The following is a 12810-nucleotide window of genomic DNA, read 5'->3' on the forward strand; positions in this document are numbered from 1 at the left end:
AGACCCAAATTCTCGAGGTGATCGAGTAAAACGGTCGTGTGTTCTATGAGCACTGAGCGAGATTGCGCTAGAATCAGCCAATCGTCCAAATAGTTCAGTACTCGCACGCCCCTCATTCTGAGGGGTGCGAGCGCCGCATCCATGCACTTCGTAAACGTACGGGGTGCCAGGGATAAACCGAACGGCAGGACTGTGTACTGATATGCCTGGCCCTCGAAGGCGAATCTCAAATATCGCCTGTGACGTGAAGCTATCTGTATTTGAAAATACGCGTCTTTCAGATCTATTGACACAAACCAATCTCCTTGGCGAATCTGTGCGAGGATTTGTCTGGTCGTGAGCATCCTGAACTGTCGCTTCACAAGCACTCTGTTCAGTTGCCTTAGATCTAGTATGGGTCTGAGACCCCCGTCTTTTTTCGGTACCAGGAAGTATCTGCTGTATAGCCCTCCTTCGCTCTGAACTTGAGAGAGAGGCTCTATGGCCCCTTTGTTCAATAGTTTCGCCACTTCGGCTCGGAGTAAATGTGCTACTTCTGCTTTTACCGTGGTCTCGACGCGCGCCGCATAGCGGCGAGGGCGTCGGCGAAACTGTAGCGAATAGCCTCTTTTTATAATGTCCAGCACCCACTTCGAAACCCCGGGCAGCTTTGCCCATGCATCTGCATGAATAGCTAGGGGTTGAATACGAAGCGCGCTCCGCTCGCTCAGCGATGGAGAGGCTTCGGCGTGCTGTAACACAAGCGTCGCGCTCGTGACATTTGAGGCATGGGGCGCGCTGATTACAGCGGGCAGATTGCCCACGCTTGACTCCTCTGCGGCGGTCAACCGCGAGGGGGAGGGCTGGGCGGTTCCCGTAGGAACTGTCATGTCTATATGTGGATGTGGGCGCGGGACATCGGGCACATTTAACACACCGAAAGCATTGTTCGCTTGAGTGAAGCGAATGCATGCTGGTTTCGTTTTTACAGAAACCGTGAGACATGCATAACGTGGTGTTTGTGGGCACTGGGTAGTGGGCACATTCACCATGTTTGAAGCGCAATCGATCTGAGGCGATTTTATGTGCGCGGGCCCTGTGTGACAGGCTGTGCTTGTGTGTAGAGATGGGCACTGGGCAGTGGGCATTCTTACTACACATGAGACACCATCGGCCGTGGCCGGGACACCAGAAAATACACTCTTTTGGGGATTTATCTGGGTAGCCGTGAAAACGGCATTTGTGTGCAGGCAAGCGGGTGACAGAACCGGCTTGTTGGCTGCAGAAAACACTGGAACAGTCACATTTGCTGGAACTGGACGAGCGAATAACTTTGGTGTGAGTCCGGCCGCAGCGGGACTTGAACACCGTCGTTTTCCTAGGCGTGCTAGGACGACTTTGGGGCCTCGGGCTTTACCGCAATCCTAGGTCGCGGGCCACGCATGGCGGGGCGGCGGCCGGATGAGCGGGAGCGCGGTCTCGCGCTTCGGGCCTGGCGGCGCTGCGAAGTGGCGGCAGTGGACGGTGGCTGGGGCTGTGAGCTCTGTGCAGACGGTTTCGCACGGCCTGCTGCAGAGCTGGAGCGCTTCGGGAGGAAGTGCTTCATAGCCTGTGACGCTTTCTGTACCTCTGCGAATCTCTCCGCAAAATCCTTGACGGAGGATCCAAAGAGGCCCGTGGGAGAAAGCGGGGCGTCGAGGAACGTGGTGCGCTCGGACTCGGCCATTTCTGAGAGCGTCAGCCACAGGTGTCTCTCGGTCACAGTGAGAGAGGCCATACTCCGTCCAATGGCCTGCGCTGCGGACTTAGTAGCACGGAGAGCGAGGTCCGTGGCACTCCTTAAGTCCGGCACGCAGATCGCGTCAGGTCCTTTCTCATCCAGCTTTCGGAGGAGATCGGCCTGGAAGATCTGTAACGTGGCCATGGTGTGCAGCGCTGACGCAGCTTGCCCGGCGGCGGAGAAAGCGCGGCGGAGCAGGCTTGACGTCGTGCGGCAAGCTTTAGAGGGTAGGGACAGCTTAGCGCGCCGTCCAGCGGAGGGCGGACATAAGTGGGCCGCTATCGCCTCTTCGACCGGCGGCAGCGAAAGGTATCCCAGGTGAAAAAAAAGTGCACTAAAATACATTTTATTTAAGTGCACTTAGTACACTTCCATAATACACTTTCATAATGTACTTAAAGTGCTCTATTTTCGACACACTTATTTTGCACTTAATATACTAAAAGCTCATCTTTAGTACTGCTTAATATAAACTTAAAATCATCTTAGTGTACTCAATTGTGCTTTTTTGAGACACACTGAAGATGAATTTAAGTGTATTTTTAATATACTATTTCATATTTAAAAAAAATTTATTTTGTTACCACTTTAAGTATAATTGAAATCATCTTTAAATACAATAATAAACTATTTAAATTATAATAATAATAATATTAAATTATTTACAAATTATACTTAGAATGTATTCCTAGATTAAAAAAAGTGCACTAAAATACATTTTATTACACTTCCATAATACACTGCCATAATGTACTTAAAGTGCTCTATTTTCGACATACTTATTTTGCACTTAATATACTAAAAGCTTACCTTTAGTACTGCTTAATATAAACTTAAGATCATCTTAGTGTACTCAACTGTGCTATTTTGAGACACACTGAAGATGAACTAAAATACGCTTTTAACATACTATTTAGGCTTTAATTTATTTTGTTACCCCTTTTAGTACAATTGAACCCATCTTTATTGCATTTTAAATACACTAAAATTATTTAAAATTTAAGAATATATAATATATACAAATCATATTTATGTATTGCTCACATTTTTTTATATAGTAAATCATTTCAAATATGTTTTAATACTGTGAACAGTACCTTTATAAAACAATTAAATATGTTAATGGTGTATTAAAACACACATTAAAAAAAGAATTGTATAAAACACACTTTGAAAGCTAGTAAACTTTAATGTATTACCCAGTGTACATCAGTACAGCAGCATATGCAAACTGTAAAAAAAAATACATTAACATAAAATACAGTGATCTGCAGAGGTATTATAAACAACAACAAAAAAACTAACTTCAATAAACCTAACTAGTCAATAAAGTGCAATCATTAATAGCTGCAAACAGTTACAGTACTGTTACTGATTGGTCTTGGAGTTTGCCTTATTGTTGCATTTCCTTCGAATCAGTGCTCGCACCTCAGACGTGTTGGAAATTGTTTGATCACAGTGTCTATGAAAGGGGAAAAAGATTAGTTTATTTTTATATTAAAGCAAAATTAACCTCTGTTAAAAAAGTAACTGTTCCCTATCAAAAGGGAACTTGCACTGCTTCGATGATGCTATTGGGGAACAATGTTCTCAAGGCGCCTCTTTAATTCTTCTGAGTCGCACTAGTCGTGTCATAGGCTGTCGCCAGTCAAATTCTATTGCCGAGATTGTACAGCTTTTCAAACACCGGTTTACATGGAGGGTGTTCCCCATATCGTCATCAATGCAGTGTCTCATTCCCTGTTCTCAGGGAACAGAGGTCGTAACCTAGACGTTTTTTATTACAACACAGTACACTGTAAAAAAATTCTAACCTCTCCAAGTCAAAAGTTTCTAGTGACGGGTCACATCTAAATTTTTTAATTGGCCCAAGTGCAATTCTTGTTGCAATAGTCTGTTAACATTGGCTCAATGAGAAATAATACGTCAGACTAATTGAAAAATTTAGATGTGATCAGTCACTAGAAATTTTTGACTTGGGGATGTAATTTTTTTTTTACAGTGTATAATGTTTTGACATTTCCCTCTGTTGTACATAAAAGGTGAAAAAGACATACTGTTAAATGTATTATAAATGCATTAAAGTATATTTGTTTTGTACTAAAAACATACTTAAGTACATATTTATTACATTTAATAGTAAGTCTTTTTCACCTAGTAAAAATGGAATTCTTTAACATAGCATGTAATGCTTAGTTCATATATTTTAACAGTAGACATTTAATATAACATGTTATACTACAGGGCCGTTGAATGCTTGAATCTGATTGGTTGACGAACGTTCTAAGGTGTGCATTATTTTCAGGGAAACGCACGGCTAAAGTAGTTCCAGGCAGGTCTTGACCGCATTACAGTTCCATATCACTTCGCGTAGTCAACTGTAATAACGGAAAATAGGATACAATTCATAACAAGAAAAAGCATTTCGCCCCGTGCGCTTGATCTGCAATTTTCAACGTCTAGCTTCACAATCAATAGAAACATGCAGTTTAATTTGAATAAATAAACTATAAAGTCCTATCTATAATCAATAGAAAATTAAACTGAATATAGGCTAAATAAATGGATAGTCCTGCAGCACGGATTTTTATTGCAGATAATTGAACAAATAAATAATTATTGATAGGCCTACTTGTTAAAAGGGCTTTGGGTTTCATTTATTTGGCAGTCTACTGTCATCTGTCAATAATAAATAAAAAAATAAAAAAGAATTAACGAATTAATTAAAACGAATTGAATTAATTAATAAATAATAATATTGACGCACATGCTTTTTTGTCTCATTATTGCAACATCTCTCTAATAACTGCATTAATAACTGCATAAAGCCGGGAACACACTTTAAGGCCGGTTATGAATGTAATTTGATACTTATGACTGATCATGACCAAACGCGTGTTCAGCGCGTTCAGTCTGTGTTCAAAGTCGGTGTTTAAAATCTGCTGCAGTCGATGAAACCAGTCAGAGAATGTGTCAGCTAGTCGTGTGTCCCCAGCATTAGTCTGCTATCAGCGGCTCAAACCTCCGTTACTAACTCTGAAATGACGTTTTGGAATTAGCAACGGAGGCATGGGATTAGATGCGTAAGAAATTAGTCCTACATACAAGAGCGTTTTAATGACAAAAACTTTACAAACGTCTTGAAATACAAAATCTGAACAAATGTTTCGAGGTGTGGTAACTGTAGTATAAGCGGAATAATTGACTTCAGGCCGTTGAATTATTAGAAAAATAATGCACACCCGAGGTGTAACGGCCACTCCGCTTCGCGTCGTGACCGCATTACCACCTCGGGTGTGCATTATTTTTCTAATAATTCAACGGCCTGTCGTCAATTATTCCTTACTTAATTAAGAAAAGGAGTTAATAAAATAGCTCTTGAACAACTGTGAAGTCTACATATGTCACTGTATCACAGCAAAAAAGGGCAATTTAGGCTAACCGTTTAACTGAAAAAGTATACGCAGCCAACAAGAATAATTAAAATGTACAACAAATGCTAATCTTGTTTTAGTCAGCCCCCTTTGACTTTGAGAGCAAAAAAAAAAGTTATGTGCAGAAACACAAACTCTCAAACTCTTCAAAGAGTTAAGGAAATTAGAAGTAGTGCAAAATATTGTAAGCCATGACAAGTGACTTGCAGCTGTCCCAAAAAAACAATTCCATAGATTTTTACATGAATGAACACAAATTAGACTAGACTAAGAAGCTAGGAAAAAATGTTGGAAAAAAACTAGGACAAAAACTAAACAGTGAGCTATGTATTTATGCAAACAGCAACTAAAACTTACCAGTAACTTCTGATAGCAGTATCTTCATCTCTTCGAGATTCGACTTGGAAAAAATAAAAACAACACTAACAGTTACTTTTTCTATTAACGTTAGAAAAAAAATCTAAATAGGCTACTGTCATGATCACTCATTAGTTGCAAAACATTTAAGAATTCCGTTAATCTTAGAAATAAAAACTGAAATATCGTAGACTAATGAAACCTTCACGTTTGAAAAGGTTAATCGCATAAGTACTTACTTACTTACTTATACTTACTTAATCGCAAAAAAACTCACCTAATCCATATCGCGTGGTTTCCTCCAAGTCCTCTAAAGAAACACGATCGCTCTAGTTTGAATTTAGACTTCTATCTCTGAATTATTACACCGTGTCCTAACTACAAGCGACGCGACGCCGAAATATAATCACATTCAATGAACGCACAGCCGTCAGCAAGCTCTGAGTGAGGTGTGAGCTCATAATTACACCAGAACCAATCACAGACGTTCAACAGCTGGAACCAATCAGGATTAGTCACGTGTGTTATTAGCGTTTTTCAAATTCAAACAAGTACAACATATTTTTGGACAACATTTAAACATATTTGGAAAATGTATCTATTATGCATTTAAAATAATATGATGTTGATATCCATGTGGGAATTTCAGTAGTAAAAACATCATGTAATGGACAACAGCCCTTTACAAGTAGCCTACAAACAAGTAAAAGTGAACAACATTCATTTTAAGTGCTTATTGCAATGCTTAATGATAGTAGACAAATGTTTATAATACATTAGAAGTTGGTACATTATACAAAAAAATCTAAAATATTAAAATGGTAAAATGATAAATATTACAAATATATTGCAGTAGGCCTACGTGTTTAAAGTACTTTAAACACATTAAAAGCTTTTTATATTTTAGATTAACCATTTTAATATTTTAGATTTAGCTATGTTCTTACACAAGTTACACAAATGTATTTTAATTAAGAGCAACATAAGTATGATTTCTTTAAATACACTAAAACTTCACACAAATGGTAGATTGTGTTAGCATATTTCTTAAAAATGTAACTAAGCATATTTATTAACAATGTACTTGTAGTGCTTTTTTTTTTAGAAATATATTAAAAGTATGCTTGTGTTTAGCATATTTCTTAAAATTATAATTAAGCATATATTTATTACCAATGTACCTTTAGTGCATTTGTTAGAAATATATTAAAAGTATGCCTGTGTTTAGCATATTTATTGAAAGTATAATTAATCATCTATTTATTACCAATGTACTTGTAGTGCATTTGTTGGAAATATATTAAAATTATGCTTGTGTTTAGCATATTTATTTAAAGTATAATTAAGCATATATTTATTACCAATGTATTTCTAGTATACTTTTTAGAAATATATTAAAATACAATTCAATGTATTTTTTATGCACTTCAAATAAGCATGTTGGTAATACAAATGTATTATACTATTTGTATTTCAAGTATATTTTTAATACATTTAATACTATGTCTTTTTCACCTGGGAGTACCTTATACACTTAAAATTAATTTAAAGAATTAGTAATATTTAGTTTATTTTTATAAAGTGTACTTAAATACTACTTTTGGGAAAATTTAATTTTTGACTATTACATTTTGAATATATTTTAAGTAAAATCAATTTAATTTAAACTTATAATAGCTATCTAAAAGTGCACTAACAATGAACTATTTTTAATGTGTTAAAAATGTACTTGTAAGAAATACACTAATAAAACACTTCTGTGTATTTTTTCAATAGTATATATTTTTTCTTATGCACTAAAAATACATTTAAAATATCAATGTTATTTAGTATACTTTTGCAATTACACTTAAGTACTACTTAAGTAAAAATATACTTTTAATTAGTGTATTTATAGTGTATAATTTTTTAACTTTTCTTTAGCACAAAAAATAGGAATGTACTACAAATGTACTTTCTTGTATTTAAGTGTTTTTTTAGTGCACTCAAGTACACTTTATTTTCACCTGGGATCCCCTGTTCTTGGCATCGTCAACTGCGGAGAATGCCAAAGAAACAGCAGGACGCACTCTAGCTGAATAGGGGGCGTTCCAAGACTTAGCGACTTCTTCGTGTAGCTCAGGAAGAAAAGGCGCTGGTCTGTACGCAGGCGAAGCGCGCTCCCCAGGCAGGAAAAAGCCATCCAGCCGGTTGTGAGCGGGCTGCTCGGGCGAAGACCACTCGAGGCCGAGGCTCACCGCGGCCTGTGCGAGTACTCGCATGAGCTCCGTCTCGATGGACGCTCTCTTGCCTGACGATGTGCGGGCAGGGGGGGCGGGGTCCTCAGAGCCCGCCCAATCCTCACTGCCTGACGCCAGGATAGAGCAGGAATCATCCTCTCCCAGCAGGGCTTCCTCGTCAGCGATGTCGACGGAAGCGACGGCAGACAGCGGCCGCTGTCCGTCAGGAAGAGAAGCTGACGAAGCCGGTGAAGCAGGCGGGCGAACCGGCGAGCTTTGGCGGCTGGGGGAAGGTTCCGGGACCCGCTGGGCACGGCGCTTTTTACGGCGCAACACCGCGGCGGGCGGGGGAGCAGTCTCGGCGAAGAAAGCCAGGCGAGTCCTCAGAGTCGCCATGGTCATCAGCTCGCAGTGAGGGCAGCCGCCGTCAGCGAGCGCGAGAACTGCATGTTCCTCACCCAGGCAGGAAACGCAAACAACGTGGCGGTCCCCGTCGCTGAGTGTGGCTCTGCACGAGCCGCAGGAAGGCATCTTGAAAAAGACGCTAGCTCTTTTAGAATGTGTGTCGCGGCGGCGACACACACACACACACAGAGTACAGAGTAATGAAAGGATATAAGCACCGGAAAGCGCAGCAGGAAGGCAAGGAAGGCGGCACGGCCAGCGACTTCAGTGACTCGTCCCGCTGAAGGTGCTCTCTCTCAGACGGCGCGGCTTCTTCTCCAGCTTCAGCGATGCGTGTGCTTCGCTTGAAGGATGAAAAATCAGATAATAGCTGCCTGCGAGCGGTATTTATAGGCCTAGACCACGCCCGTTTCGGCGGGACGTGACGCAGCGGGCGCGAAGCACCCTCATTGGGTCTGGCGTCACGCCAGGCCTCGCTCGATAGGCTGCTGCAGTTGCCGCAGAGCAGCCAATAGGCGCGCGAGCTGCCTCGCCTATGTCTGTATGCTGCCGCAACGCGTTTTGCATTATTACAAAATTAAGGATAATTTTTTACTTCAATATCTCGCGGAAAAAGGATTTTCCCCTAGCGTAAGATATCTTACGCAGTACGAGATACCTCTCGTAAGAGAACCTCTGCTACATTATACAAGTACAACCAGTTACACAAGCACATCCTTTTCAACATACAAAAATATCAGTCCCACCAGTTAACAAGTTAAGAGTTCTGCATCCCACAGCTAAACAAGATAAAGCTTTCACACATGATACTGCCCTGCTAAAAAAAAAAACTATAGAAACCATTACCGAAATTCTATTGGATTTAATGGTTTTCATGAGAATTTTATTGGTTGTAATGGGAATTATAGTGGTCTCTGTGGGTCTCTACTGATATGTGTTGGGTTCTATTGGTGGGGGCATTAAATCCAAATGGAATATGTCCCAAACACACTACAAAAAAGAATTATGTAGTGGTTTAAATGGTAAAAGCCAATGGTTCCTATTGGTATTTTAATAGAAACCATTAGTATTTCTGTGATGGTTTCCAACTTTTTTTAAGCTGGTCTGATCTTCTGTCCTTGTCTAAAGAAATAATTACACACACACATCATGCTTAATGTTTTATTATCAAGGTGAACACATGAAATTCATCAGTATCTGTAAAATTCACCAACATAAATGAGTTTCACAGCACTAACACTGTTTCAGCTTTGATCGCCTCGGTAAACACGTAATAAACGGGGCGTTAACATATAAGCCTACTTGCATTTTATGGTTGTCAGCTTTGTTGCATTACATTTACTTCACCAGGAGATGGTGCTGCAATTTCTATATGAATGAAGCTTCGTGTAATGAACCATTTTCGACACAATTGTATCAGAAAGCAATAATGCTTCGAAACGCTTCATTTGGCCATCACTACTGACAACTATAACTCAAGTGATACAAACAGGCAGGATTTACACACTTGTAACGAAACCTCATTGACGAGAACGGACCAAGATTGACTGAACAGAGGGAACTAAATACAGACACTGATGAACATAAACCAGGTGACACAGATGAAGGTGATTGACAAGACACAGGTGATGATGATGAACTAATGAAGGTAGATATGGCAACGGATGAGTGGCGGGAAAATAAAAGACATGTGACTAACAAGGCTGAACAGAGACAACACCGCAGTTACAGCTGGGGCCTGTACCATGAAGCCGGTTTAGGTGGCTAGCCAGCTATGTTTCAGTTTAGTTTCCGCCAACCCTGGGTTTTAGGTACTAAAAGTAGCTTGGCTTGAATCGGTGTTCGTCGCCATGGTATCTTACGCTGCACGGCTAACCTGCTCCGGGGCAGGTTATGTTCTGGATTCAAGATCTTAGACTGAAGTTTGACCAATCAGCTGAGAGCAAAGAAATATATAGGTGACGTAACTTATTCCCAGTGTCTGTTGCAATGACTTCACCTTTTCTTCCAAATCCTGTGACATCTCAGCGCAAATTGTTTGACGAGCACTTCGTAGAGAGTTTTTAGCCAGTCAAAATCCCCTTGCCTTTCCTGATAGTTACTTGTATGAAAGATACAGATTTTCCACGGAAGGAATGTCTTATCTTTGCGAACTTCTTGAGCCGCACATAAAGAATTTAACACGTCGAATTTATGCACTGACTGTACCGCAAATATTGCATTGCGGTTTTTTTGTTGCAAGTGGTACATACTTGCATGGTGGGTGACGCACAGAAGCTAGGGGAAAACACGGTTTGTCGAACCATTCGTAAGGTGGTCCTCGCTCTGCAGGAGTACATGAATAGTTTAATTAATAGCGTTCCCCGGACATTTATCGGCCATGTCCATAAAAGAGGGCTTTTATAAAATTGCCGGTAAGATATATTGATAGGGTGACATCACATGAACACATTTTATTTTATTTTTTTCAAAAAGCAAATTGCACAAATGTACTATACAATATAATACATGTTAAGAATTATTTTAAATCTTTATTATTATTCTGTTAATCTTATGATAGGATTCCCTAGCTTTCTTAGTAGTACAAATACATTCTATATTTATGTAAAATTATGTATATTTGTATGTGTAGCCTATGTGTAATATAGCCTATAGCCTATTTTTATAATATATAAAAAATGTGCATGTATAATTTTTTTATATATTATGAAAATAGGCTATAGGAGATACTATATTACACATATAGGCTACACATACATACATCATTTTACATAAATATAGAACGAATTTGTTTAACTTACACATTGACAATCAGCAATCTTTCTCCAACAGTCTTCTCTTGCTTTGGCAGCAGAGACCAGGCACGTGCAGAGGGGGGGGCCTTGGGTGCTCGAGCACCTGCCCTTTTGCCCCTTGGTGCCCAAAGTGCCCTTTTTTTTCAAGGCAAAATTTCCTCTCCTTTTTTGTAATTAAAGGCCCTTTTGTGGATGCCTGCCCAATCTAACTATTAGTAAAATTAATGAATAATAATTCATCCGTAAATAAAATGACCCACATGATGACCTTTCACCTGACGAACTCAACCGGGACGATTCCTCACGCTGCACGCGCATTTTTAAAATTTGCGCGGCTACGCGCACTACCAGAGGATATCTTCAACACTGCGGCTACTGGTGAGTGGTGTTTCATTCTCAGCGAAGTGCTTATGATGGTTGTTTACTTATTATTATTATTATTATTTTACAAGAACGACGTGAAGAGAGCATGCAGAAATGTTGTTTACATTGCTGTCTGTGTGTAGGCTGTAGAAGTTACGTTAGCTTGCTGTTTAGCGAGAAAAGTTTCACGGGTGTCGAGGGGTCTGGTCTTTTTATGTTATTTATACTTAAACTATTATTATTATTACAATATTTATTTAAAAAACGTAGAGTGCCTTAAAAATGATCACAACACTGGTAAGACTTACCAGTATCTTATGTTTTGTTGTGTGCAGCAGCCTCTGTGAACATCTCCCCTATAGCAGGCTGGGCAGAGTCAGCTTTACAGCAGGTCCGTGAGCTAGTGAGCCAGTTCTATACACTGTCAGCTATCTTTACATCTTGTCATGGTCACATAAAAATTGTTTAATCAGCTAATATATCTCCTATATGTTTGTTTTAATGTCTTCAGTCTCAGATCAACTCCAGCAGTATCATCATCATCATCAGCAGCAGCAGTAACAACAGCAAAGGCAGCAAACTCACTTAAGGACTTTAGTAAGAATTTACCAGAAACAGGTATCACATTAATGTTAAAAATATTGTAAAGTATTAAAGTATTTTTTTTCTGTTTGCTTTGTTTTTATTTTCATTGTATAAATGTAACTCTTGTATTTTTGTAAATCAGTTTATGCCATGAAAATAGCCACAGATGCTGACATGGCATTAAATAAAACTATACTATACTGTACTGTACTGTACTGTACGAAACGTGGGCCACGTTGATTTTGTCCTACACAGTTTACTATAACGGCTGTTCTTTATTATTCTGTAGGCTAGAACAGAGAAGGAAAAGCCATCAGGTTGGGGCAACTTAAGATACTTCAGTTTCTAATCCAGAGTTATTAATATGTACACATAATTATATAAATGTTTTAACTTTTAAACTTAAAATTTGTCTTTCCTGTTCTGTTTCTTTTTCAAAACTGCATCAATGCATTTGCTGCCGTATCGATACAGAATCATCCATATTTATATATTGCTGTATTGATATTTTGAGCACAGCCCTATTTAAAGCCTTGTTCCATGTGCCCCCTTTTATACTTTGAGCACCTGCCCCTCCAGAGGTCTCTGCACGGCCCTGGCAGAGACCGTATTGTTTCGAGCTTGAAATACATATTTAAATTCATCGTAATTCTGAATGATTATCTCTTGCTCCTCCGCGGGAAAATATATCGCTCACGCTCTACCCGCGATTGGTTGTTCAGTGTCGACGTCACTCTTTTATGTGCACGCGCGCGTGGAGTAATCATAGCTTAAAGGGGTGGTTTGGGATTTTTTACATCGGACCTCATTTTTAAGTCAGCCTGGTTGTTATTCATCAGTGGAGACATTTTTTTTTCAAAATTATCCAGTCCTTATATTTGGATAGTTAGCCG

The 12810-nt window shown here is 39.6% G+C and overlaps 1 protein-coding gene and 1 long non-coding RNA gene across 2 annotated transcripts in view; both read right to left on the minus strand.

Moving 5' to 3' along the window:
• Window positions 1-2993: 2993 nt before the first annotated feature.
• Window positions 2994-5916, minus strand: LOC309487054. The gene is made up of 3 exons (XR_014201740.1): window positions 5828-5916; window positions 5551-5593; window positions 2994-3221 (listed from the first exon to the last, which is right to left on the minus strand). It is a non-coding gene; the product is annotated as an uncharacterized lncRNA (long non-coding RNA).
• A 2869-nt stretch (window positions 5917-8785) lies between these two features.
• Window positions 8786-12810, minus strand: part of LOC309487005 (uncharacterized protein) — a 344782-nt gene continuing 340757 nt past the window's right edge. Inside the window, exon 2 of the mRNA XM_082154546.1 lies at window positions 8786-8847. The gene's annotated coding sequence lies outside the window, so the exon portion shown is untranslated. The remainder of the gene's footprint in view (window positions 8848-12810) is intronic.

Source organism: Leuciscus leuciscus, assembly GCF_965113295.1.
Source record: "Leuciscus leuciscus genome assembly, chromosome: 22".
NCBI classification, from domain to species: domain Eukaryota; kingdom Metazoa; phylum Chordata; class Actinopteri; order Cypriniformes; family Leuciscidae; genus Leuciscus; species Leuciscus leuciscus.